We start from the raw sequence: 5,987 nt of genomic DNA, 5'->3' as shown, positions 1-5,987 counted from the left end.
TTGGCTGGGAAAGAATGCGCCTGCCAATGCAAGAGACTCCAGAGATTCGAGTTTCATCCCTGGGTCAGGAAGATCCCCTGGAGAAGAAAATGGCAATCCTGTCCAGGATTCTTGCCTGGAAAATTCCTGGCAAGGAATTTTGAGGAGAGGAGCCTGGCGGGCTACAGTCCACAGGGTCACAAAGTGTTGGACATGACTGAGCACACACACAACAAGCTCTAAGTTGTAGGCTGCTTTCCTATTCAGATGTGAACAAAATGACTGCTGCCCAGTGTCCTGCAAGAGCTCCAGTCTCCCTCCCCGTATTCCACAATCACTTCAGTTCTCTCCATCTGACCCTAGCTCAGCTCTAGGCCTGCACGGGCACATCTGGGGCTTCAAAACTCAGCTGGACTCAAAGGCTCTGAGCCTCAGACGGCAGCTTGGAATTTGAAGAGGGTCCCCATTGCACTGGAAACTTGTGAGCCCCTTGGGAGCCTGTGGCCTTCCCCAGGAAGCCAGTTCAGGGAATGAAGGGGCGCTAGGCTGGGTAGTGGCTCTTTCCAACGCGCTGCGGGGTCCCCTGAGGGACCAGCTGGGGTTCAGCCGGGGAGACACCCAGGTTGACAAGTCCCAAGAAAGAGGTGGAGAGGCAGTCGGTGGCCCCCGTGTTCTGCCCTCCTGGGGCTTGTTCCTGGGAGGGTTGGACCACACCTTCTTGTCCTGAGCAGTGTGCCAGCACTCAGGCCATCCGTTCCCTGTTGAGGACAGAGCCAAAGCTGAACTATCTGGTGGAAGCACCATAGAGGGGGCCATAGAGAGCAGAGGCAGATTTTTCAATCATCCTTAATGCAGTGGATTTTACCATTTCTTGGAAAGTCCCCACAAAGTCAAGAGAATGATAACAGGGAAATGGAGTGGGATGGGAGGGAAATGTGAGGGAGGGGCAGAATCACTCAGCTGCTTGGGGGCAGGTGAGGGATTCTGGAAAGGGCTGGGAAAGTAGGTAGGGGGTGGCCACTTACGGAGCCAGGGCAGGAGTCCGGGGAGACTGGTGGTGGATGGCTCAGGTGGCGTGGAATGACCGGTGTCCACCCTGCCAGTTCCCTCCGGGGGCCTCCATTTCCTCTCCTGTAAAATGGGGCACCTACCTGGATTGGCCTGAGGCTTAAACAGCATATAACCTGCGAGGAAGTGCTTTGGTATAAAGGGCTGCAGTCTTTTTACCACGATAATTAATTTAGGCCTTAGTTCTAAAGCAGTGGTCCCCAATCTTTTTAGCACCAGGGACCAATTTTGTGGGCCTTCCCTGCTGGCTCAGCGGTAAAGAATCTGCCTGCCAATGCAGGAGACTACCGGTTCGATCCCTGGTCTGGGAAGATCCTCTGGAGAAGGAAATGGCAACCCGATCCAGTATTCTTGCCTGGGAAATCCCATGGACAGAGGAGCCTGGCGGGATACAGTCCATGGAGTTGCAAAAGAGCGACTGAACAACAACCGATTTCGTGGAAGACAATTCTTCTATGGACCGGGATGGTTTCGAGATGATTCCGGTGCATTACATTTATTGGGCACTTTTATTTCCAATCTAATGCCGCTGCTGGTCTGACAGGAAGTAAACCGGTACAAGGCCCGGAGGTCAGGGACCCGTGTCCTGAAGTTCATAGAAATACCAAAAGGCCAACAGTAAAAAAAAAATGACTGAAGAGGCTGGGTTAAGGGAAAACAAGGTAGGAAGTAAGAGAGGATAGGGTTGATCCCATCCACCTCAGCGTGATCTGGAACTGGAGAGTGCCCTCAAGGTGGGTGCTGGGCCTCTGGCAGCTCAGACAGGGAGGGAAATGTGCTTAGTTACAAGACACAGAGGGTCTATAAAGAAAAACTAAAGCAAGTTATTTGGAAGAAGTCTTTTTTTTTTGACCGCCCCATGTGGTAGGCAGAACCTCAGTTCCCTGACCAGGGATCGAACCTGGGCAGTGAAAGCGCGGAGTCCTAACTACCGGACTACCAGGGAATTCCCCAGGAGATGTCTCAGGAGGGTGTTATTTATTCCCATTTTACAGGTGAGAAAACTGAAACTTATGGAGGTTTCACCTTGCCCAAGGATTCACATGCTAAGCCACAGAGGCAGGCAAAGAACCCTGCTCTGATGGGCTCCTGCCCCCACTCACCCTCAACAGGAGGACAGCAGGGGGACCTGGAGTTTGTGCTTCTAATCACCAGGCTACACTGCCCTGCTGGTGTGGGGACCTGAAAGGAATTTGTCCTGTGGGTCACTATAAAGGAACATTGGGCAACGTTGGGCTTCCACAGCCCGGAGCAAGGCCACAGTCAATGGTAGCCTGGAGAAATGTTCAAGGTGTTGTTGCCAACTGTCTACTGATGTCACGAAAAAGCTCAATGCAACAGCCCGGGAGTATTTAGTTTTCAGTAGGCTAACTTAGGTGAGTCCTTGGCCACAAACAGTTGCAAAATGCTGTTCTTCCGGGTCATAATATCCTGCCAGAAGGAATCCTGCCTCGCAACCAGAAATCACCCATCTGGGGAGAATTCTCTGCTCCTTCTGCAACCTGAAAGGCATCTATCTACTGGAGGACGAGCCCCTCAGCTGGTGAAAATAAACTCCTTACCAATCGACAGAGGAAAGTCCAAGACCCTGTCTGTGCCTTTGGAGGGGGTAGGGGTGGGCACAGGCTGGTGGGGGCAGGATTGCTTGTGACCAGCAGCTTTTCCCTTTGAAAGCAGGAGCTACACCTGGTTTAAAACCCAGCTCTGCCAGGTACCCTGGGCAACATCCACCCACTCTGTGCCTCTGTTTCCTCTCTCGTATTGTTGTTCAGTTGCTCAGTTGTGTCTGACTCTTTGTAGCCCCACAGACTGCAGCATGCCAGGCTTCCCTGTCCATCACGATCTCCCAGAGTTTGCTCAAACTCATGTCCATTGAGTCGGTGATACCATCCATCTCGTCCTCTGTTGTCCCCTTTTCCTCCAGCCTTCAGTCTTTCCCAGCATCAGGGTCTTTTCCAGTGAGTCAGCTCTTTGCATCAGGTGGCCAAAGTATCAGGCTTCGGCTTCAGCATCAGTCCTTCCAGTGAATGGCACAGGGTTGACTCCCATGAGTGTGGGTAGCTCACCACCTAGCACTGAATGGGTTAACGTGGGTCTGGAGTCCAGAGTCATGACTGACCCAGACTTTGTTCAGTAAACAGGAGCTGCCTGTCTCACCGCCCACTCTACTGCTTACACCGTGTAGCTCTGTCCCTTGCTGTGCCCCTGCTGGGGCGAGTGTTCAGGGTTCTAGCCCGGTAGCCAGGCCCCACTTGTGGAAGGGCACGTTTGGAACGTCTCTGCTTGTTTGGGGCAAGGCGGCTTTCAGAGGCACCCTCTCCCCTCTGACCCTCCTGCCTCACCCTCGTGTTCATGTGCCTACCTGGCTGGTTTCCCTGGTGGAGCTGCCCAGGCTCCCTCGCCTTTGCTCTCTCCCTTACTTCTTTCCCTGACCTTAGCCTCTTGCCAAGCCTGATTTGCTCCAGGAAGCACCTCTGCCCTGGGCCTTTGAGTTGTCAGAGCCAGCCTCTGCCAGGGCCCCCACTGCTCATTGAGAGGGAGGGTGGGTGGCATGGAGCCCTGGCAGCTGGGGCCAAGGGGTTCTCTTCCTGGCTAGGGGCTACTCTGCTGGCAAATCAGTTTCCTGCTCTGGATCCCGGCAACCCCACCTGTAAAAAGAGGCTCTTTCCCATCCTCTCCATCTGCAGAGGTGCTGCCGTACTGCCGGAAGCACGTTCAGGGTTTCTCTTCTCTGGCACGGAGCTGGTGTTCACACCTGGGGTCAGGGCTGGCTCAGTGGGACGTCAGGCCCAATGGCAATTGATTCAGAGAAATAGAATGGTCACTTCTTGATAAAGTATAGCCAGATGTGCAGAACACAGGGCCACGCCGAATGGGGGGATACAACCAGACCTGCCCCTGCCAGCCCCAGCCTGCACGTATGCCCAGAGATCCCCTCTCATTTCAGCCCAGATGATGGGAACCAGGTGGGGAGGATAAAGAAATTTGCTTAGAACCAGCGTCACTCAAGCCTAGGCACTCCTCGTCCTAGGCATCCTCCAGTCCCTGGCATGCCCCAACTCCTACCAGTGGCTCCATGAGGAAGAGAGGTAGGACTGAAGCGAGGAATCATGGAGGACCCCAACCACTGCCAGGTGCCAGGCTTGCATGAAGCTGAAAGCTTCCAGTAACCAGGAGCTGGGGTTCTCAGCTATGGATGTTTCTTAACGCTGGTCCTTGCCTGCTTTGAGAGCCATTTCAATTCAAGTGGGGCTTCCCAGGTGGCACTAGTGGTAAAGAACCTACCTGCCAACGCAAGAGACATGGGTTCAACCCCTGGCTCAGGAAGATCCCCTGAGGCGGGCATGGCAACCCACTCCAGTGTTCTCGCCTGGAGAATCCCATGGACAGAGGAGCCTGGCAGGCTACAGTTCATAGGGTCGCAAAGAGTCAGACACGACTGAGCGACTAACGCTCGACACTCATTTCATGCAGGCTCACTTATTAACATTAATCATTAATTTCTGATTTCCCTTTTATCTTTTCTACAGGTATTCAGAACACATTTTACTTCCATCATGGCTGCCCCTTGTTTAATTATAGTGGTGACTTTGAAGAACATTCTGGAATACATTTTATCGTCCTAAAAGTCTTCATTGAGGAAACCTCCAACCTATCACATATGGCCCGAGAGGAGACTGGTTACTCCCTCAGTGATAGGTACTTTGCAGGGGGCGGAGGTGGGGGGTGGGTCTCAACACTGTCTTGGCCAAGGACTTTGATGTGGCCCCGTGAACGACTCAGGATGGAGGGCTACTGACAGCCGTGCTGTTCCCTCCCTGGAACCTGGGCTATGTTCTTCCCTCCACTTAGCGATTGGGAAAACCGAGGCCTTGCCAGCAGCCAGGTGGATGGGGAGGTGTCTAGCCCACACTTTCAAAGTAACACTCTTGAAGCACCTAAGTGGCAAGAGAGACTGGCCTGTCCTGGAGAAAGCTGCCAAGAGCCAGTACACAGTCACAATTCTAGGCTTGGCCACAACACTGTAAGTTAAGAACGCACTGCAGCTGAGGAGGCCTAGGGCTCTTGGTTCAGGTGGGTGAGCTGTGACTTTCCTTTCAGGCTCTAAATGCCCAGGGAGCTTGCACTTCCTTAGAAAGGGTGCTCCTCTTTCCCTTCCCTGGGGAGGTTTGCTCTCTGGAGTAACCTTTCATCCTGTTTTGAGACTTCCTGTAGAATTGTCCGAGCCTCACTTTTTTTCCCCTGTGAAATCCTCAGAAAACCTCTTGGAGGAGAGAACATTGCTTTAAAGGAGGCTGAAATCTCCTCCCCTCGTTCCCACCTGGATCTGGAAACCAACGGATTCCTATGCGCTGCACGGCACAGCTGCGAGCCCTCCCAGGAGGGTGCGGGAGGCCCGATCCCGGTGTCACCCACTGGCTCTGTGATCTCTGCTAAGCTTCTTCATTCTTCTGCTCTGTCACTGCAAACCAAATGCTCCCGGAGCCACCCTGGCTTCTCCATCGCAGAGAGGCAGCATCAGAGCTGGAAGCTGTTCTTGGACTGAGCGCTGCAGGTCCCTTCTTCCTGACAGTGTCTCAGATTTCTGCAGGAATGCCATAGTTACCAGCACACGAGTAAGGACCAGACCAGGGTAACCAGCCATCCAGCGTGTCCAGGCGTTTCCTGGTTGCACCACTGAGTGTTCTGAGCCCCGGAACCATCCAATCAATCACCTTGCCTGCACTCCCCTTGGCTGTGAGAAGGGGAGCTGGTGGTGTGTCCTCCATCCCTCATATCTTCTCCCCTCTAATCGAGACTGAGGGTGGCTCCTCTGCCAGGGGTGACGGAAAGGTAGAAAAGACCCATTTGAGTTTAACAGAAAGAGGGAAGAGGAACCTTCAAGATGTCAAAAAGCCGGCCTCTCCTAGCTTCAAGTTTAACCAGGTTGGGATTTCTGG

General features: G+C 53.4%; 1 long non-coding RNA gene across 1 annotated transcript; it reads left to right on the top strand.

Moving 5' to 3' along the window:
* Positions 1-2,484: 2,484 nt before the first annotated feature.
* On the top strand, positions 2,485-4,647 carry LOC104986414. The gene is made up of 2 exons (XR_825035.1): positions 2,485-2,590; positions 4,578-4,647. It is a non-coding gene; the product is annotated as an uncharacterized LOC104986414 (long non-coding RNA).
* The last annotated feature ends 1,340 nt before the right edge of the window (positions 4,648-5,987 follow it).

This window comes from Bison bison, unplaced genomic scaffold, assembly GCF_000754665.1.
Source record: "Bison bison bison isolate TAMUID 2011002044 unplaced genomic scaffold, Bison_UMD1.0 scf7180017864068, whole genome shotgun sequence".
Classification (NCBI taxonomy): domain Eukaryota; kingdom Metazoa; phylum Chordata; class Mammalia; order Artiodactyla; family Bovidae; genus Bison; species Bison bison.
This window is presented reverse-complemented; position numbering and strand designations above follow the sequence as displayed.